At 44.9% G+C, this 22648-nt stretch overlaps 1 protein-coding gene across 3 annotated transcripts in view; it reads right to left on the bottom strand.

Annotated features, from left to right (window-relative positions):
- LOC117356802 (poly(U)-specific endoribonuclease-D-like) overlaps positions 1–22648 on the bottom strand; it is a 96369-nt gene that overhangs the window by 46897 nt on the left and 26824 nt on the right. Inside the window, exon 2 of one of the 3 annotated variants that reach the window (XM_033936506.1) lies at positions 4316–4437. The exons of the other annotated variants lie outside the window; for them this stretch is intronic. The gene's annotated coding sequence lies outside the window, so the exon portion shown is untranslated. The remainder of the gene's footprint in view (positions 1–4315; positions 4438–22648) is intronic. 3 annotated transcript variants of the gene reach the window in all.

Raw genomic sequence — 22648 nt, 5'->3', positions numbered from 1 at the left:
TTCTCACTTACTATTATTTTTTAATTTTTTTTTTTTAATTTTTTTTTTTTTTAATCAGCAATTTTAAATAATTCCTATTTCTTTTTTTCTCAACTTCTCTCAATATGACTTTCTAAACCCCCAACCCTAATGTTTTTTCCTCTTTCACATTTTCCATTTCTTCTCCTCTGAGAAACGCAATATGTAACTTTAACCTACTTTATCCCTTCCCATTGTTTCTCAAGTTTGTCAGTATTGTCTGTCCGAAGTTTTTATGTACCTCTTTTAAAACTATGTATAGCATTTCTTTTTAATTGTTGCTCGCTTAGTACAAAATAGGCGATTTATCAAAATCAATAAAACTTGAAACTTGAAACTCGATACTAAATGTGGAGAAGATCTCTAAGGTGCTTGGAATCCTGCTCAACTCTGCACTTTCCTACAAACCTCAAATATCCAACCTCGGGGGGGTGGGGGGGGAAGGAATCTTTCTACAGCTTAAAGTAACTGAGACTGATCAAACCTTCCTTCTGTAGCTACCAATTTGCAATTCTGATTCAAATGCTAGTCCTAACACAACTCAACTACCGTACTGCAATTCCCTCTACGCGGGCATAACCTCCTCCCAAATGTACACTTCCAATTGATTCAGAACACTGCAATCAGGCTGATATTTGGCTTTAAAAAAGTACGACTCTGTCTCTGCATACTTCACTGGCTGCCTATAAATGCCCAGATCTTGTTTAAAGTCTTCTGCACTGTACACCATGCAATAAACAGCAACTCACCAGATCATATAACCCATCTGTTCACCAACTCCCTCTTTACCTCAACCAAGAGCAACAACACCCATCAGCTGATCATCCCCTCATCCAAGGGAGTAAAATGCAAATGAACATTCAACATCCTTTTCACGTATGTTGCTACAAGAGCCTGGAACACCCTTCCAACATCCATAAGAACAGAACTGAACTACCTTGCCTTCGGGAAAAGACAGAAACGTACCTACTTGATAAATTCCTTTCAGCTCAGTAGTATTTCTACCTTCTCTCGATGACAATGTGACAGTCTTCCTCAGCTTGATGTAACTACTTCCCCTCTTGCAACAATGCAACTTTCCTCTAATGTTTGCAAGTTTTTCCCCTATTGTAACAGCATAACCTTTCTCTACGACATGCTGTAACTTTTTTCTCATGATGCTGTATGGGCCTCTTCAATACACCTTGAAACTGTATTGGATAAGTGTGATTAAGGAATCCCGATTAGATACAATTTATCAGTTAGTAAACTGCTGATAATTTATGGCTTTTAGTTTAGAAATTCTATCTTGCCTATTTTTGGGCTAGTCTGATTTTACAATTTAATCTAAGGGCCTTTACTCTATCCTTATCCTTCTTGACCTGTCTGCTGCCTTTGATACTGTAAATCACAGTTTACTCCTTGATATGCTGTCCTCGTTTGGATTCCATGAATCTGTCCTCTCCTGGTTTGCCTCCTACCTTTCCCAACACACTTTTAGTGTATGTGTTGGTGAGTCCTCTTCTGCTGCTACCCTACTAGCAGTTGGCGTACCCCAGGGTTCTGTCTTAGGTTCTCTTCTCTTCTCTCTCTACACCTCTTCCTTTGGTGCCCTGATCTCCTCCCATGGCTTCCAGTATCACCTACATGCTGATGACTCCCAAATCAACCTCTCTACACCTGAAACTTCACCTAAAGTACATGAAAAACTCTCTGCTTGTTTGGCTGACATTGCTGCCTGGATGTCCAGCTGTCATCTGAAACTAAATATGTCCAAGACTGAGCTGCTACTCTTTCCTCCTAAACCCTCTGCTCCTCCTTTCTCCATCTCTGTAAATAATACTGCCATTGTTCCAGTCTCCTCTGCTCGCAACTTTGGAGTAGTCTTCAAATCTGACCTCTCATTTTCTACATATATCCAACAAGCTGCTAAGACCTGTCGCTTCTATCTCTTTAATATCACCAAAATTCACCCCTTCCTCTCTGAGCACACTACCCGAACCCTTGTTCAAGCTCTCGTAACCTCACACTTAGATTAATACAATCTACTCCTAACTGGTATCCCTCAGTGTTGCTTCTCCCCCTTGAAATCTGTGCAAAACTGCTGCGTAACTCATCTTCTACCAATCTCGCTACGCTCATGTCACCCCTCTCCTTAAGTTACTTCACTGGCTCCCTATCTGCCATCGCATACAGTTCAAGATCTTATTGCTGACCTACAAGTGTGTTCATTCTGCTGCCCCTCAATATCTCTCTTCGCTTCTCTCTCCTTATACACCTCCCAGAGAACTCCATTCCTCAGATAAGTCATTCTTAGCGCTACCCTTCTCCTCCACTGCCAATTCCAGATTTCATTCCTTTTATCTAGCTGCCCCGTATGCCTGAAATAAATTACTTGAGTTTGTCCGTCAAGCCCCTTCCCTTCCCTTATTTAAAAGCAGACTGAAAACCCACCTTTTTGATATAGATTTCAATCCTTAACCCTACTCCTCTGCCCTCCAACCCAGCCAGCAGATTAACCGTTCCCCTTAACTGTATCCATGACATCCTATTTGTCTGTCTTGGCTGTTTAGATTGTAAGCTCTTTCGAGCAGGGACTGTTTTCTTATTCTTTGTGACTCTGTGCAGTGCTGCATGCATCTGGTAGCACTATAGAAATAATTAATAGTAGTAGTAGTACGGTAGTAGTAATCTACAGTTGCTTTGAAGGGGTCTCTGACGTGAAATTCAAACATAGAGCTTATTACCATTTTCTGTTGAGGTTTTTTTTTTTAGCATTTTGTTGGGGGTTTTTTTTCATTTCAAATCCTTTCCACCCTACCCCTCACCCAGCCTGAGCTCAAAGAGTGTGGGCACAAAATTTTATTTCTGCCTCCTCCTCCCCCAGCAGTTTCCAACTCAAAATATAAATACTTTAGCTAATCAGGATCCCCAAGTCCATGAGTTGAAGACTAGAGAATGACACAGGGACAAATTTTTCCCCATCCCCGCAGAAACTCATTTTCCCATTTCATCCCCGTGAGTTCTTTTCCTGTCCCTGCCCCATTCCTGCAAGCTCTGTCCTCATCTGCACAAGCCTCAAATACTTTAAAATCATAAGCAACAACATTCTAGAGCTCAGATTGTGATGTCATAATGCCTCATTCCACCAATGCCTAAGCTCTGTCCTCATCTGCACAAGCCTCAAATACTTTAAAATCATAAGCAACAACATTCTAGAGCTCAGATTGTGATGTCATAATGCCTCATTCCACCAATGCCTAAGCTCTGTCCTCATCTGCACAAGCCTCAAACACTTTAAAATCATAAGTGTTTGAGGTTTGTGCAGTTAAAGCAGAGCTTACAGGAATGGGGCAGTGGCAGGGACAGCAACAAAACTTGCGGGGATGGGTAAATTGAGTTCCTGTGTCATTCTCTATTGAAGACTTCCTCCAAAGGTGGCCAGAATTCCTTTTTTACCAAGCTCGACAGGCAGCAGAAATCACCTATGCCAGCACCCCATGCATGCTTAGTTGTTGGTGCTGCTGCCAAGTGCAGAGCTTGATAGAAGGGAATTCTGGCCACCTTTGGAGGAAGTCCTTAGCTGGTGATGCTTGGTGATACCCACCAGCTACAGCAAGGGTCAGGACCAGTGTTAAGCATACTAGTGCCCAGGTCAGAAAATAAAGGAGAGGGCCTCCCAGATCCCCTTTTCTCTCTGTCTCCTCTCTGATTGCTCCACCTGCCACTGACACTCACCAAATAGAGAACAAGGGATCACAAATTAGAAATACAAATATGTAGACAAAAAATTAATTGGGAACCCCGAGAAGTTGGTATGTAGAGCAACACTGCTTGCCCTAGATCAGTAGCATGGAATGTTGCTACTATTTGGGTTTCTGCTATAACCTGGATTGACCACTATTGGAAACAGAAGACTGGGTTAATGAACCATTGGTCTGACCTAGTATGGCTGTTCATATGTTTGGGAGTTTTTTTTGTTTTTTCTAGGACACTTATTCCTGTTCATATGTTTTAACACTGGAGAAATAAAAATAGAAATGCATTTCCTTTTCTACTGAACACAACACAAAGACATCTGCTAGGGTCAATTCCCTCAAACCTTTCTGCCCTTGGATGCAGCATTTTTCTCTTTCTTCCCCTCCTATGCATCTCTCCCTCCCTCTTTACCCCACGTCCGTCTCTTTCTCCATTTCCTTCACCCCATGTCCAATACCCCCCCCTCTCTCTTCCCTCCTCCTTCTCGTCCATTGTTTGCCATCTTTCTCTCTCTGCCCCTCTCTCTCTTGCACCCTTGATCCAACATTTCTTAACTCACCATGCAGCATCTCTCCCTCTGTAGCCACCACTGCCATGCCCAACATTTCTCCTGCTTTCCCCCCTCTCGCCCACGCAGCATTTCTCATTTAAATACCCAAACCAGGGTATATGTATAAAATCCTGTGCAAATGCAATTAAAAATGCAATAAGATTTAAAAAAAAAAAAAAAAAAAAGAAGAAGAAGAATGTGGCAAGCATGAGCAAATAAAATAATAGAAAAATTACAAATAATCACCAGCATAGAAAAAGTAAAATAGATATAAATAATGACAATCAAGTTCATGAAAGAATGCCGTGGATAACCCCAACCATCATGGAAGAATATACCTGTTAATTAAAAGACAGCTCAAAGAGCCATGCTTTATTTTTATCCTGAAGAAAAAATATTGTAATTATCAAGGTATAATATTATAACAGGGTTTTGTAAAGGCAACAGGGGTGTGTTCTACAAAAGGCTCATAGAATAATCCTCCGGTAAAGAAGCTGCACAAAGTTACAGCTGTTCTGCCACAGACTGTGTGTATACAAGGGTGCCCATAATTGTGCGCAGATCCCAGACTGGCACCCAAAATAATTAGTTAATGGGCTCCAATAATTTCATTATTAGAACTAACAATTGGCACTAATTATGATTTGGGTGCTACTCTATAGCAATGTAAGTAGAGCAGAGTATTGCAAACTGTATGCCACAACAGATTCCAGGTGTGGCCCGATGAGATGCTGGTAAGGAGGAGAGGGGCTGGCGCTGGCTGACTGCTTACAGGACATGCCTCTCACAGCGAGAGAGGCACACACCGATGACGCCCCTCCTCACCGGCGTCTCTCCTCTTCTCCCCGCACCTCCCCTTCTTCAGGATCCCCCACTGAAGTGACAGGTTCAGGGTCACGACCAGCTGGGCCACTGCGCACATTGACGTAATGACATCACACATGCGCACGATGTCACTGCGTCGATGTCAACGCACTTCCGGGTGCCTTCCGGCCAGGGCACTGGGTTTTGTGTGCCCCCTGCTGAAACGTTTGCAGGACACTGATGCAGAGTGTGGTGCAGTGGTTAAATCTACGGCCTCCGCACCCTGAGGTTGTGGGTTCAAACTCATGCTGCTCCTTGTGACCCTGGGCAAAGTCACTTAGGCCCAAATTCTGTAACCTGCGCCTAAAGTTAGGCACCTATTATGGAGGCGCCCACCTAGATAGGCGCCTATCTAAATTGAATAAGAAGTAGAGAATGACACGGTGACAAAATTCATCACCATTCCCGTCCCCGCGGATAACCGCGGGAAATAATCCCATGTCATTTTCTAGTGTCTATTTCAACCTCAGTCCTTCTACACCAGCATTCTTCAGAGCAAAGCTTGTGGGTCAGTGGTTGTGGCCAGTCATACTCTGATTTTTCCCTCTCTCCTTAAAGAATGACATGAAGATGGTTTCCCGCAGTTATCCGCGGGGACGGGAACGGTGATGAATTTTGTCACCGTGTCATTCTCTAATAAGAAGCTCAATTAAGCCTTTTAATCAGCACTGATGAAAACATAGGCGCCTATCATGAAAGCGCGATTCTGTAACAAGGCGCCTCTGAAAATTTAGGCGACCTTCAAAAAAAAAATAGGCGCTATGCATGTTAGGTGTGGGCGTGGCTACGTGTTAGGCGCCTTCTTACAGAATCACTGCTCTTAAGCGTGCTTAAGCGCTCGCATAGGCGCCTAACTTTTTGTTGTGCCTAGAGCTGGCCTATTTAATGGGTGCCCCCAAAATAGGTGCCGGTCAGCGTGATTCACTAAACAGCACCCAATTTTACTTGAATCGCGCTGAACAGTGCCTATATCAGCGCCTATCTTTTGGGCGGCGTCTTATAGAATTTGTCCTTTAATCCCTCCATTGTCCCAGGTATATTAGATAAATTTTGAGCCCGCTAGGACAGACAGGGAAAAATTCTTCAGTACCTGAATAAATTCCTGTAAACCATTCTCAGCTCCCTTGGGAGAACAGTATGGGAAGGGGTAAAATGCGGATCTCAAGCACATGTCTTTAAAAATCTGCTTTCCTTTAGTTTTTGACAGCTGCGGTTTCAAATTTCATATCTGCAAGGTCTGCATTTCACCCCCTCTTTCCACCGCTGCAGCTGTAGCCATTTCTGACCCCACGGATCTGTGCTGATTGTCTTAATAGTAATAATTAATCTGAGGAAACACTTCAACTAAGGGAGGAAAAAGCCTCAGATCCCCCTCTCCAGCCAGAACTAATCTTGCTAGGAGACTAGACTAAACCTCCTTGTTTAAACTCTTAATCTGTTTTATATACTTCACAGAACGTGTTGAGACTCATTCAAACATGACTTAATAGAAGGCTCTGCGTAGAAAGTTCATTTTGAACAGCTACTAAAGATTACAGCACTTATCTTGCGTGCTGTAGTCATTCTGTGCAGAGCTCAGTGTATTGTAGAAATCTTCCTCCTCCGACGGTGGTTACCAGCGTTTCACTACTCACTGCGTCAGGGGGGATAGGAAGATAAAGCTCGTTCTTTGCGGGTCGGCATGAAACATCGGCGCTCAAAATCAGCGGCAAAGTCTCCTAGCAAGATTAGTTCTGGCTGGAGACGGGGATCTGAGGCTTTTTCCTCCTTGCAATTTAAACTACTCTGGTGCACAATTATTATTTTTGGGTGTTTCAAAAATTTAGAAAGAATAGAGTCGGTATATATTTTTTGGATATAGAATTGAACCTTCTCTCTTGCATATTTTTTTGATAGGTCTGCGTTTTACCCCAGAGCTGGGGCAGGAAAATGTATTTTTTTTTTGGTTCAACTCAGTTTTGAACCCAGATCCCCACACTCTCAGACAGCTACACTAACCTCTAAGCCACTTCCTTAGTTTATAAAGTTGCAAAGTTATGGCACTTTTAATTTCAACATAGGTTATGGCTCCACTTCTGCTGCTTGTGAGGATCCGTCCATTAAGGAGCAATAGTGGAGCTTACTGAGATGCCATTGCACTGAGACGCCATCGCAGTTTCTGGCGAAAATCTTTTCTGCAATCTTTTGCCTGAATGGTGAAGAGAAAAATCTAAAGTCCAGGTTTTCCCGGAGGAATCTGGTATGATAGCCGGACCGATGAACGCCTACGTCGATCGAGGAACCCGAATGTAGGAACCGGAGGGATCCTCGGCTGGGAGAGACACGCAGGCTGAGGTGTGTGACTTCTCTTTTGAGGGCACCAGTGGCGTACCTAGGGTATGTGGCACCCGGGGCCCATCATTTTTTGACACCCCCCCCCCCCCCTCATGTAAAATTTTTTTTTTTTTTTTTTTTTGCAATAACCATGAAATGGAATAAATGGTCAGAATAGAAACAGGCAGTGAAAATTTTCTTTTTTTTTTTTTTTTTTTTTTCCAAAGTATTTTTATTGAGAATGGCAAAAGGTCCAGACAAGCAACCATGGTCTGTACAGAAACTTATACATTATCAAAAAGAACACAGAATGAGAGTAACAGCAACAACAAGCATGAACAAGCCTCTCCCAAGAGAAAATTGCCAATGAGAGGCATAGCAATACACAACAAAAGGCCAAAACTTGGGGCAAGCAAACAAATCCCACCCCAGAACCCACAAGAATAATAAGCCGGACTAGACCCTCAGCCATATTTTATAATGAAAAAAACCCCCACAAGCAACAACACCCAGACCGCTCACCAGACACACCAATCTGCACAACAAGCACCCAAGAAACACCCAGCCACCACCCAGACAAAACTACCAGACACACCTACCCCACCAAGCCCAGACCCAACCCCCCCTCCCCAGAGAGTGCAAGCGCAAAGTGGACCGTGAAAAGGGCAGCTGCAGAAGTGGAAAGCCCCAGATAAGTAGGTTAGCTAAAGAAAGCCCACAGATAGAAGAAATCAGGATAACAGAAGTTCCAACAAATGCTCCCACAGAAAATTTTCTTTTATTGAACCTCATTTATGTAACCATTATTCCAAACATAACATAACATAAATTATGTCTGAATTGTCATGACATCAGAAGTACATATGGAGTAGTTGCAGGTGATGCTTGGGACAGTTCTGATTATGTTAGTTTGGTTTTATGTGTTTTTTTTAATAGAAGGGTTTTTATTTCTTTTTTTAAGGTTTTGTAGTTTGTGGTCGAGGTCAATAGGTTGTAGAGTTGGGGGTCAAGTGTTGCAGCTCGAATGGCTAGGAGGTTGTCGAACAGTTTTTTTCTTTTGACGTTTTTGGTTGGAGGGTGTGTGAATGGTGCGTGAGTTCTCCTATGTCTGTTTGAAGTGGATTGAATTATTTAGCTGAAGAAATTAGTTACCCCCCCCCATTCCACACACATTAATTCTCTTCCATTTTTGTTCCCATTATAAAAAAACACTGATAAGTTCCCAGGAAAAAAATACATTAAAATAAGAAGTGAAAACAAAGGCCCCTACAGATGAGAACATAACATAAGAATAGCCTAACTGGGTCACACCAATGGTCCATCATGCCCAGTAGCCCATTCTCATGGTAGCCAATAGTGCTGCCCGATTCAGAGAAAAATATTTCATTCGATCCGATTCACCCTGTTGAATCGATTTTTCGATTAGATTCACTGTTAATGACACCGCTTTTTAAGTTTAAACAAAGTATAACAATAAATTTCACAACAACAATAAATTTCACAAAGTACTTAAAAAAAAAAAAATCACATTTTTCCATTAAAGCAGTTCTGGAGACATTTGCTTGAACAGTCTTTTTTCCCAGTCCATAAGCAAGCAATATGAAAAAGATTTCCTTAATTATCTACTCAAACATTTTTGCTATTTACTTTCATTGTACCTATACTATTATTCAGTAGAAAAAATGGACTTAACTGTGCAGGAAATGAATCTCCTCATACACCCACCATATAGTGCAAAAATGTGCAAAGGTCTGTTTTTTTCTTTCGATCACTACATAGCCTAATGCCACACAAGCAGCGCTGTTACAAACATATTCTGAAGGTCAATGCTAAGGTTGACAAAGTTTCCTTCCTTGGACCAGAAGGAGATACTGACAAACCACTGGAAGAGATTCTAAAACAACTACCCAGAAATAACACCCAAAGACCCACTCAGTGTGTGAACCAGTTGAGTGGAGTGGACTAACTGGGGGTGGAAATGGGCCCAGAGTTTGCTCAGCAGAATTTCCCAGACCACCTCTTCCTCTCAACACACTGACATGCTACCACCACCACCAACACTAGGAACACCTCACCGAGTATGCCAGCAATGCTTATAAACTTTATAAAACACATTATTATATTTTCTTATAAAGCATATATTTTAACTGAACTCAGCCTTGCCATTCACAAAAATAGAAAAGTTCCCATTTCAAGCTGTCTCATGTACACTTTTCAAATCTAACATATTGTAATCACAAAACAGAAAATAAAATTATTTTTTCTACCTTTTGTTCTCTGATCAATATTCAAATCTTGTTGGTCCCAGGCTCTTGTTGTCTTGCTTGCCAGGGTCTCCTTTCTCCGTGCTAACCATCCGTCTGCCATCTCTGTTCTCCCCTTCCGTTTCCCTTCCCTCTCCCGGAGATCTGGCATCTTTCCTTTTTTTTGTCTCCATCCACAGATTCACCTTTTCTCAACTCCCCACCACCCCAGGATCCACCATCTCTCCCTTTCTGTTCCCAACTATCCTCCTATCCAGTATCTCTATCCCCCCTCCACACCATCCCCTGTTTCCAAGTTCTCTCCCTTTCTGTTCCTTCCCTCCCTAAATCCCATTATGCACCATCTCTCTCCCACTCCTCTGTTTTTAGACCCATTATTTCTAACCCCCAAAGTCTGGCATATGCATGTATCTTTGAACCCCCCCTTCCCTCTCTCCCTCTGTGTACTTTTACACCAGGACCCCCCCTCCCCCGAAGGTCTGTCCCCCCTCCGAAGGGCTACACCCCACCCCTGAAGACCTGCACCCCCCGAAGGACTTTACCTCCCACCCGAAGGTCTGTCCCCCTCTGAAGGCCTAAACCCCACCCCTGAAGGACTGCACCCCCCCCCGAAGGCCTGCACTCCCTTGAAGGTCTGCACCCCCCCGAAGGCCTGTCCCCCCCTTGAAGGCCTGTCCCACCCCCTTGTAGGCCTGTCCCCCCTTTAAGGCCTGCCTGCCTGCCTTTCCCCCCCTTGAAGGCCTGTCTCCCCTTGAAGGCCTGCACCCCCCTTGAAGGCCTGCACCCCCCCTTGAAGGCCTGTCCCCCCCCCTTGTAGGCCTGTCCCCCCCCTTGTAGGCCTGTCCCCCCCCCTTGTAGGCCTGTCCCCCCCTTGAAGGCCTGCCTGCCTTTCCCCCCCTTGAAGGCCTGCACCCCCTTGAAGGTCTGCACCCCCCCAAAGGCCTACACACCCCCCCCCGAAGGTCTGCACCCCCCTGAAGGCCTGCCTGCCCCCCTTGAAGGCCTGCACCCCTTGAATGTCTGCACCCCCCCCCCGAAGGCCTGTCCCCCCTTGAAGGCCTGCCTGCCTGCCTGTCACCCCCCTCCCCCTTGAAAGCCTGCTTGCCTGCCCGCCCGCCCCACCCTGAAGGCCTGATGCCCCGACCCACCCCGAAGGACCGCTCGCCCCCCTGGCCTCCCCGCACCACCTATGAACAGCCGCAGCAGGATCGCGAAGTCAGCGTCGGGTACCAGCCCTAAGTGGGTGTTCCCGGCCTTGCCGTTCACTCCCCCGCCCCCCCCGAAGGACCGCTCGCCCCCCTGGCCTCCCCGCACCACCTATGAACAGCCGCAGCAGGATCGCGAAGTCAGCGTCAGCGATCCCTGCTGCTTCCTGCGCCACGGTCCCGCCCCTCCTCTGACGTCAGAGGAGGGGCGGGATCGCGTCGTAGGAAGCAGCGCAGGGATGCTGACGCTGACTTCGCGATCCTGCTGCGGCTGTTCATAGGTGGTGCGGGGAGGCCAGGGGGGCGAGCGGTCCTTCGGGGGTGGCGGGGGACTGAACGGCAAGGCCGGGAACACCCCCTTAGGGCTGGTACCCGGGGCGGCCCGCCCCCCCCCCGCCCCCCCCCCTAGGTACGCCACTGGAGGGCACCACTTTATCTCTGGAGAAGCGTAGTCCTCCAATTCGTCCCGAGGAGATGGAGGGTAGGTTTGAGGTGGAACCAGCCTGGGACGTTCTCTCTCTAACTCAGAAGAGCGCGGGAAACAACTCTGGACGGGGGATAGAGAAGCTTTTTTTGCAACCATCTGTGCAATCGGAGAACGAGACGGAACAGGCTCCCGAAGTTTTCCTAATGCCAAAAGGGACCGCTGCAGTGGCTACAGGTACTGTGATTCAAACAGGGGGTTCTGGAGGCGAGGTTGTACCCATGCAAAGGCCTAAAGTTTTCAACATGGAAACACTATGGGAAGCGATATCTAATTTGCAACTCTCTCTGGGAACTCAAATGCAGCATCTTTCAGCATGTAACACGACGGTTTTGTCAGAGAATCTGGACTTAAAAAATAAAGTATCATGTCTGGAAAACAAGGTGGATGGACATGAGATCAGATTAAAAGTGGTTGAGGCTCAGGTTAAGGATAGTGGGAATCTTTATTTCAAAGTCGAAATGCTGGAGAATGTCACCAGGAGATGTAATCTTCATATTATAAATTTTCCAAAGTTGCTTTCTATGTCAGTACATGATATGTTTAAAAAAATACCTAACTGAAATTTTGAAGGTACCTGAATCCTCCTACCCACCTCTCAAAAGTTTACTATTTACCTAGGAGAGTTAAAGCTCAAAATCCAAACCAGCAGAATTTATCTGTCGATAGTTTGGATTTATCTAACTTTCTAGAGAGGTCGGATAGTGAGGCTCAGGTTTCTGCTACGCTGCTGGTACAATTTGCGTTAGATTCAGATAGGGAATGAATGCTAAAACTTTTTTTCAAATATAAAGATATTCCCTTTATGTTGTAAGAATGTATCCTGACATATCATGTTTCACTCAGAAGAGAAGAAAACAGTTCCTCATTTTGAGACCTCAGGCAGTGCAGCTGGGGGGCAACGTTTGTCCTGAGATACCCCTGTGTGTTATGGTTTACCAAGGGAATAGGTATGTTTTTTATGAGCCTCAGCAGTTGTCAAAATTTATTTCCGTCAAGGTGCAAAATGTACCTACTACGTGAATACTTCTAAATAGCTCAGTGAAGGAATGTTCAGGGGCCATCCTGCCACATCTTTATTTTCCTTTTATATAGTTTCTAGTTAACTATTTCAGTCTAATTTCAGTTCCACCTCCTTTATTGTGGACTAATTATACAAGCAGGTGTATTTATTTTCATTGTTAAGTTTGAAGATATTGCTATGAGTGATAATTATTGGCATTGTATTATTTTCCTTTTTTGACTGTTAAGTTTGTCAAAATTTTAAATCTATAAATAAAGAACTAAAAAAAAAAGGATCTGTCCATTAAATGGGCCAAAAAATCCCTAAATTAAAGAGCAGCCCACTCATTTCAAATGATTTACTTATTCTGAAGAAAAGTGCAGGATGCGTGATCTCAACTGCACTTCCTTAAACATTTGTTTCTCTTGGTTTTGACAGCTGAGGTTTCTCATTACCCTTTAACTGAAGGACCTCAATTGCACTTTTAGCTCTGACAGACCTCAGTGCTCCTCCCCCACCCCCATGGATCTACTTTGACAGTATAGAAAATTGAATAAATACATAAATTGGATCAACTGCAACTCAAAAAGGGGCATGGGCATGGCCATGGGAGGGACATGGGTAAGGTTACCAGAAGTCCGGATTTCCCCGGACGGCTTTTCAAAAAGGTTTTGAAAAGCCTCCTCATATCGCGTTGGGCAGGAAGGAAGTCCGCGCATGCGTAAATGCCATGCGATGATTTCAAATATTTTCAGTGATGGATAAACACTTGTACACTGCTAGCAAAAAGACTGCGTTCATAAATAATCTGCAAGAGCAGGCAGCGGGGGGGGGGGAGGTTAGGGCGGGACTGGGGGCGGGATTAGGATGTTACAGGGCAGGGATGGGCGAAACTGGGTGGGCCTGGGAGTGAGATCACGGAAAGTGGCTATATGTGGATCCAAAGGACCCGGAGGGGTCCAAGAAGATTTAGGACGAAGAAGGGGTCCAAGAAGATTTAGAACGGCACCTCTGCGGGTGCCGTTCTTTTGCGTTACCACGCAGTCTGTGGGCGCGTCCATGGCTGGCTCTCCGAGGCGTTCTTAAACCCCATAGACGCCATGTTTTTTCAATCGCAGCGTTGTTTGATTTGTACACGCTAGCTCTGAGTATTTTCCTTGATTTTTGGTTTTGAAACTTTGGACCGACTAACTGTGAAATTTGGTTGTCGGTGTTTTCCACTGGGCCATTATATTATATTATTTGGCATCCTGCTCCTGATGAAGACACGAAACGGAACTCTGTCGAGTGGTGATGAATGACGATATGTTCTCGGTTTGAGTGGTATTGTGTGTGTATATGTGTGGGGTTGGTAATAGTCTGAGCCCCTGGTTATATGTTATAGTTAATTGTTATAGTACTGATGCTTTATTAGCCACTATAGTTGGGTTACATGAGTGATATTCACATATTTTTTATATTTGTATTTGAATGTTTGAAATTCAATTGGTACTTGAGTCATTGCACTTTATTTTAATGAGAAAGATTCTGTTGCTATTATAGACAGAAATTCCTGTATTGGTGCTGGCACTGGCACTTTTCATGAGCATACAATTTGTTATCGTACTGTAGTTATTTGTTTCTCAGGGTCTGGGCAGATTTGCACATTTAGCACAATTTGCACAATATAATTCTTTTAATGGATTCTCATATTTATTTAGATTAACTTTTAGATGTTATATATTAACTTATTAATTTAAATGTTTTAGTATTTATTAAATTTGAGGTTTAGAATTATGCATGTGTAAATCTTCAACCACTATTCACATATTTTCCTTAGTTTTCATAACTTATCATATTTATTGTGTTGGTTTAGTCTGTGATGGGGTATTTGTTTGTTATGTCCTTATATTCCCCTTGTTCCTGAACTATAAGCCTGTATTTTTTCATTTGAAACGAATGATTTTGTTTATAGAAGATGGTCACAGATTTGATGATGTATGAGGCAATTCTCATTTAGATGTACGTCTGGTGCTAGTCACCTGTGAGACTTAGCCTGAGCCAAAAGGTTCCCATGATTCATGGTGGGCTCATACTGATATCTTTGACCTTAACTTCATTACTGTTCTTGTATTTAGTACAGTTACAGACTTCTGGCTCAAGCACAAAGGGATTTAGCCAATTCTAGGAGTAACTTAAAACATAGAAACATGATGGCAGATTAAGGCCAAATGGCCCATCCAGTCTGCTCACCCGCAGCATCCACTATGTCCTCCTCTACATAAATGATCCCAGGTGCCTGTCCCACACGTTCTTGAATTCAGAAACAGTCCCTGTCTCCACCCACCTCCACAAGGAGGCCGATCCACACATCCACCACCTTTTCCATAAATAAAGCCTTTTCTAGTCGGGTTTTCAGGATTTCCCCAATGAATATGCACGAGATCTATTAGCATACAATGAATGCAGTGCATGCAAATAGATCTCATGCATATTCTTGGGGAAATCCTGAAAACCCGACTGGATTGCGGCCCTCGAGGAGGGACTTTGACAGCCCTGGTCTATAACATGCTTTACTTGTGGGGAAATCCTTTATAAAGCTAGCTCCCTAGCAAATGGGCTTTCTTTGACAAGAGATTCTAAAGTGCAGGGAACTGTGTAAAAGAAAGTCCTAGCAGTAGTACTGACTAGCCTTGCAACTCATCTTGACTGAGTTATGCATCTGATTTTGTTATTTTTCCTTGACAGGCAAGATAAAATCTATATTAAACCCTTTATACTGAAGTCCTATATATATCTGATTAAAAGATAAAATTTTAAAAAGTGTCCTCAAATTGCCCTGTGGATTATATTCTGGTCGTATCACTTTGGTGTGACTGGCAGAGTCCATCTTGCCAACTGCTGAAGATTAGAGATGTTTCAGGCACAGGGACATGGAGAAATGTAGGGGGGGGGAGGAGGATAGAGGAAGAACTGGAAAATAAAAAGAGAGCCTTTGGGGGATGAAGGGGTAGGGAGAGGAAGGAGAAGAAGGAGGTAATGTTGAGGGATGGAGGGAGAGGGGCAGAGACAAGGGCAAGCGAGCATGAAGAAGACCGAAGAGGCTGAGATGGGCAAATAGGAGGAGAGAGATGAACATGATAATTGATGGGATGCATCATGATGATCATTGGCAAAAGAAAGAGGGGATTTGAGGGGTGTGTGTGTGGGGAGTTAGGGAAAAGAAAGGCAGCCATGGATGCTAGAACAAACAATAGATATACTATGAAAACAGCTTTTTAGTGAGGGTTTTTTTTTATTTATTTACCCCCCCCCCCTTTACTAAGCTGCAGTAGAGGTTTCTACCGTGATCCAGAGTGCTAAATGCTCCGATGCTCATAGGATTCCTATGCATGTTGGAGCAGCATCAGAGCATTTAGCATTCTGGGACACGGTAGAAACCCCCTGCTGCAGCTTAGTAAAAGGGAGGGGGGAAATCAAAATAAAACACTCACTAAAGGGCCAGCTACCCACCCAAATGGGTCACATTGCTCTCACGCCCATCCCAAAAAGTCAAGGAGCTGATGACCTATCCTCACACTCCAACTTCAGACCCACAGCTGGAATACCTCCACTCACCAAGCTTCTTGAATCACTGGTTTGTACGAAACTCATAGCCTACCTAGACAAACTCTCCTGCCTAAATCTCTCTCAGTATGGTTTCAGGCCCCAACACAACACAGAATTACTACTACACTTCCCTCTCAATATTCGCTGGGGTTAGGGGCAGAGCTGACCCGCGGATATCGAAAAACGTGAATAACTTTTAGGGCCGGCTCTGACCCACCCCCACCTCACTCCTGCTTCCCGGACTTCTATAAAGTTTACCTGGTGGTCTAGCGGGTGAAGCGGGGCAACAGCGCTCTTCCTACGCTCCTGGCCCATGCGAGGAGGTGAAAAGACAGCAGACTTCCCCTCTCCTCACAAGGATGATGCCTATTGGCTGGCTCAGCGGCAGGTTGATGTGACAGCGGCGGAGACCCTCCTCGCCATTGGCTGCACCCACCTGGCGCCCCAGCCAAGGCAGCTGCTGATTGGCTGGGGCGCCAGAGCTCAGAAGCCCTGCTGGGAGCACAAGACTGGCAGGTGGGCAGGTGCTGTGGCTGTCTGGGGGGCTTTGTGAGAGGTGAGGCGTGAGGCCTGGGGGCACTGTGGCCAGATGTGATGGTCCTGGGAGAGGTGAGGACGTTAGAGCGGGGCTTCATAGTCGTGCACATTGTATGAGGCGTTCAGGAGGCGGGGGTGGGTCCGGGTTTAGAAACTCATAAATAACCACCCTGGGTGCCGTCTTGCACCCCCCACACTGCCCCTCATGCATGCCGCTTCCCATCCCCCATACCTCTATAATGTTCCTGGCGTGAACAGTAACCCCCCCATCCTGCTGTCGCGCCTGCTTCGGCTCTACCTCTGACGTAGCTTCCTTAACCCGTGCCTAGGAATGGCCCTAAATGCTACTATTCACAGCCATCTCACATTGAATATTAGCACTTAGCCAGGAGCCATTCTTGTCTGGTTAAATAGCGCTGAATATTGGGCAGAACTTCTTTTTTATGCAATTATACCAGATTGTAATCTTTGATTGGTTTTAGCTGAAGCGATTGCAATATGCAAAGTGCTACAAAATATGTAAAACAAAATTATTTCTGAGAAGAGAATCAGCATTGTACTTAACTAGTCTTCACCCGTCACTGGTGAAGATATCTGTAAAACTTTGGTTCAATTAAAAATTTTAAAAAACAACTATGGTGTTATTTGGGTTAATAATTAACTTGTCATTGGGAATCTGTGGAAAATGTTTTAGTCATAGCATGTGGACTATTAAACATTAAGCTAAACTTTTCAGATAAGGATTATACTTAGCTTTTTTTCCTTGAAAGTAAAATTATCTGCACCAGGCAGTGTCTTGGGGGTTCAGTACTGATACCGTAGCACCAGTCATGTCTGAATTTCACATCCTGTTTTAAAACTTGAACCAGTAGCTAGATTCCTATTAACTCTTGGTCTTTTTCTGCACTTCTCATAAATGTACTCAAGATCCGCTCTTATACAGTGGGTTGATCCCTATGGTAGTAAAGTGAGACTACCACTAAGAGTCATAGTTGCCAGTTTTAACCCTGGAAGCTACAGGGCAGGAGCAGAAAGGAAAATGATCAAGCCCTGCTCCACTAGACTTTCAGGGAAACCTGCAGGTAAGACCAAGAGGAGAGGGGGGAGGCTCAGTGCATTGTTTATGGTCGGAGGATTTGGTTTGGAGGGGCTGATCTTAGGGAGGGGCTCCTGTTAGGATGGTGTTTCTGTGGGGGTTGAGCTTGGGTAGACTCTTGATCAAGGGGTACTTCTCTCTGAGGTGCTGCTTTTGGGAGAGAAGGAGGCTTTATCTGAGGGTGGGGGAAGTGCTATTCATGGGGAGCTCATCTTGAGGTTCATCTCAAGTGGTTGGTTTGATGGGTGAGGGATGCCCATGGGTGGGGGTGAGGGATTCAGTCTGTGCTGCTGTGGCAGCAGCATTTATTTTTTTGTGTCAGAGCCCATGTCCATGTCTCATTGTGTAGTATAGGTATACTTGGGCTATCTACGGGGGCATTCAACATGACTGGCTTGTGTGGTAAATGCAGAATGATGTAACTGTGTCCAACAGGAATTTGGCTCCTCTATCCCGTGGCAGGCACATCCTAGAGTGGGTCATGCGTGTTTTTTTGCCTCCCCATATATAGCGTTGAAGCTCTCTAAGTTGGAGATTATGTGTATGAGACAATAAGAGTACCTGGAATCTATATAACTATTTGGGGAACAATACCATATTAAACAAGGCCAAGCGTCCCGCTAAAGACAGTGGGAAGGAGGCCCAAAGCTGAAAATACCTCAAGGTGTCATCCAATATAGGATCTATATTATACTTATACAAAGTGGTATGATCACTTGGTATCCACACTTCCAAATATTTAATGGATGTAGGTGCCCATGTAAAAGGAAAATCACCAACCCAGGTATCCCGTAGGGAAGACGGGATTGCTAAAGCAGTGGATTTTTGAAAATTTAGGGAGAAACCCGAGTAAAAATGAAATTCTTCAAGCGATTGCAGAAGCTGAGTGATAGAAGTGCACGGGTGCACTAGTGTAAAAAGTAAATCGTCCGCAAAAGCCAAAACTTTTATTGCATGGTCTGGAAAGGCCATCCCTGCAATCCCGGGATCTCTAAGAACCGTTTGTAAGAACGGTTCTAAATATAACAAAAAGAGAAGGGGCGATAAGGGGCAGCCCTGTCTGGTTCCCCATTCAATGGGGAAGGCCTCAGTGATAACATCATTAACTAGTAAACAAGCCTTAGGGGACACATTCAATGCTCGTATTGCCTGTGCATACCACCCTGTCATCCCCAAATAGTCCAGCACTTCAAATAAATACTTCCAATTCACTTGGTCAAAGGCTTTCACCGCATCTAGAAGTATCATGGGCATTTCCTGGGTCTGGGCGTGCGCCACCGTCAAAACAGTCTTTTGAACATTTTGAGCTGCCTGGCGGCCCTTCACAAAGCCCGGACCAATAAGTCTGGGAAGAATATTAGCTAATCTATCCACTAGGAGTTTAGCCAAGATTTTAACGTCCACGTTCAATAGGGAGATAGGGCGATAGGAGTCTGGGGTAGTTGCCTCCTTCCCAGGTTTCAAAATCAGTGTAATCAAAGCCACATTAGCCTCCACAGGGAACTCCCCTTAATCTATGACCTGATTATAATAGTCCCGTAAAGGTGTGCTGATCTGAGAAGATAATAATTTATAAAATTCGGCTGTAAAGTCATCAGGGCCTGGCGTAGAATAATTGCACTGGAGTTGGATAGCCTTCTGTAATTCTCTAAGGATAATGGGCACACTGAGGGACTCGACTTCCTGAGCTGTCAGGGTAGGCAGTCCAGAATCAGTTATATAGTCTTGAACTAACGGAGCCGAGCCTGAGTCTATTACTATACACACCCTGAAAGTGTTCTAGTAAAATCGCTGCTATCTGGTCAGTTTTATGTTGCAGTCTACCCAGTCCATCTTTCAATCCCATAATAAGGCGCTGTCCTCTTGCCCGTTTAGTCAGATTAGCAAGCAATTTTCCCGACCAGTTTCCATATTTGTGATATTTAAACTTCTGATAAAACAACATTTTGACTGTCCGTTCATGTATGAAAGAATTAAGGGCAGTCTCAATAGATAACCAATTTTCCTTCGCAGCAAGGGACGGGTGGAGAGTATAGTGTCGTTTGGCAGACGCCAATTCACGTTCTAATCTAAGGATGCCCTTAGATAACCATCGGTTGCGTGTGATAACATAAGCTATGCAGTCCCCCCGTAAGACCACTTTAGCTGTGTTCCAAAACAATTCTGGGTCAGGACGATGTTGACCTTTAAATTCTAAATACTCTTCCCACTTGTTAAGTAAGTAGGTTCGAAAGTGATCATCCTGAAACAAGTAACTAGGGAAGCGCCATCGAATGAGGCCACGTATCCCAAATCCCACTTAACATCTATCAAGATCAATGCATTATCTGATATTATGGAGGGACCGATGACCACAGAGTCTATAGTAAGAAAAGAATGTCTAGTGGTGAGTATGTAATCAATATGGGATTGTGTCCCATGAGCCCGCGATCTGTGGGTGTAGTCTCGTTCAGTTACATGAAGTGTACGCCATGGATCTACCAAATTCAAGGTCGCACAAAGATAAGGAATGCCACGAGTTCCCACTCCCCTCGTGAGATCCTGGGATTTGAGCGGTCAAGATCCTGGTCCAGAACCTGATTAAGATCCCCCGCTAAATATACCGGGCGGTCCATCCGCTCCAATAATAAGGCAGTCAGGCGTTCAAAAAAGGAGTGATCATATGCATTAGGGGCATAGACATTCAAGAGATAAATCGAATAAGTGCCCACTTTGAGAGAAAGTAACAGATAACGACCCTGTGGATCACTCTCAACAATAGTTGCTGTGTGAGGAAGAGTTTTGTTAATCAGTATCGCCATTCTCGATTTTTTTGTGCGGCAAGGAGGCCACAAAGACAGCTCCCACCCAAGATCTACCCAATTTCGAATGTTCTGAATCAGTCAATCGGGTTTCCTGGAAGCAAACTATGTCAACCTTATGGTGCTTTAACTGGTTCAGAATTTTAGTTCGCTTAATAGGGGACGAAATACCTGATACATTCTAGGACATAATGCGCATAGTTGCGGCTAACGGCATAAACAATTGGAAAAACAGAGTATCCACATGCACGGCTGCGTAGAGAAACTAACATCCCGGGTTCCAAGCCTAACCCAAGACAATCGGAGAAAAGCCCTGTGAATATCCACCCCAAACACCAGGTTCCCCCACAACGTTGAATCAATGCACTAATCTTTCCGCTCCCACCTGCCCATATAGAACAATGAGCCCTTTCTCTCAAAATCTGCATAACCAGGTGTCAAAAACATGCTCATATAAAATAATACAATGAAATATCCCATCCTATCCCATCGTCCCTCCCCCCATCCCGCAAGATTCTCCAATCTAAACATAGCTACTGGCCCACACAGGTGCAGGTCCAGAAGTGTGTAGGGTCACACAGAGATTCCCCCCCCGAGCCCCGAGTCACAGCAATGTACAACACAAGTAGGACACTCCCACACCCACTATTTCTAAGGAGAACGAGCTTAAAGAAAGATAAAAACCAGGTATAAACATATCGCAACTGTACATATTGTGAACCAAAAAGAATAATTGAGTGAGCAGCTGCCACCCCTCCAACTAGGAGGGCAGTATGGCAGGAGTCAGTGAGAGATGCTATCAGACTGAGCAAGAGAGCTAGCATTCATGGTCCCGTTCTTCATTCACGAAGGGTCCTGTGGATGAAGCGGGTGAGTATTGAGATAATTATCTGCCTCCAAAGAGGAATCAAAGGTGTGCCAGTGTCCCTGATGGCGGAGACGCAGAATAGCGGGATAAAGAAACATGAAGCGCATCTTTTTATCCACCAGTGTAGAACAAAGTGGATAAAACAATTTCCTCTTTTCTGTCAGTGCAGCGGAGTAATCCTGAAAAATGCAAACTTCATGATCCCCAAATTTCAAGGAATCTCTCATTTGCTTGTATTTATGCAGAATTGCAACCTTATGATTATAATTGAGCAGCTTAGCAATGATCATTCGTGGGCGGGCCTCCCGATTTTGTTCCCTGTCCATGTGATGGGCCCATTCAAGGCGTAAGGGGCCCAGATTCTCCCGCTTGGGAAAAGTATCCCGCAGCCACGTCTCCAGGGTCTGCAGGAGAGCCAGACCCGCTACCGTTTCTGGTATACCCAGAAAACGTAAATTGGACCTGCGGGACCTGTTCTCCATATCTTCCAGTCTTGCTGCATGTGTGCGTGTCAACTCTTGCACCTCCTTTAGTGATTGCAGCTGGGCCCCCTGAGCATCCTCGATGCAGGATATGCGGGTTTCTAATTCGGTTGTGTGGCGTTTGGCGTCCGCAATTATGGTCTCCAGCCGCTGCAGCTGTTCTGATAAGCGGTCAAGGCCAGGCTGCATCGCCAGTGAGACCGCCGATGTAATGTCCCGCAGGGCTTCTGGCGAGAGTTGGCTGACCGTGGCCGTGGATCCCAGCGCCATTGTCTGTGGAGGCTGCCGGGCGATCTCGATCTTTTTTTGTAGTTCGCGTCGTCATCGAAAGCCCCGGCAATGGAAAATACTTGTCCATGTACTTGAACAGTACTATGGACGAGTGTTCAGGGGATCCGCTAACCCCGCAGTGGAGGCTAAATGCAGTTTGTAAGACTCGGGGCCTGGGAGCTCAGGCAGGACGTGTCTGCCCCAGCTTACAGCATCACGTGACCTGCTCATACTACTTTATCTTAAAGCAAAAAAAAAAAGAAACAAAATAGAATTTTTTTTCTACCTTTGTTGTCTGGTTTCTGCTTTCCTCATCTTCTCGTCATTCTATTCCTTCCATCCACTGTTTGTCTTCTCTCTGCCTCTTCAATATGGTATCTGCTCTGTTTGTAAGCCTCCACCAGAAACTGTCCGCCTCTCCCTTCCATCTCTCCCTCCATCCCCAATAGTCTGGCATCCATCTTCTTTCCTCTGCTCCTCCCCATAGTCTGGCATCTCTGTCTTCTTCCCTTCCCAGGTGGTTTTTAGCATCTCTCTCCTCCTTTCCTCCCCTCAGATCTGGTATCT

Source organism: Geotrypetes seraphini, chromosome 3, assembly GCF_902459505.1.
Source record: "Geotrypetes seraphini chromosome 3, aGeoSer1.1, whole genome shotgun sequence".
Taxonomy (NCBI): domain Eukaryota; kingdom Metazoa; phylum Chordata; class Amphibia; order Gymnophiona; family Dermophiidae; genus Geotrypetes; species Geotrypetes seraphini.
This window is presented reverse-complemented; position numbering and strand designations above follow the sequence as displayed.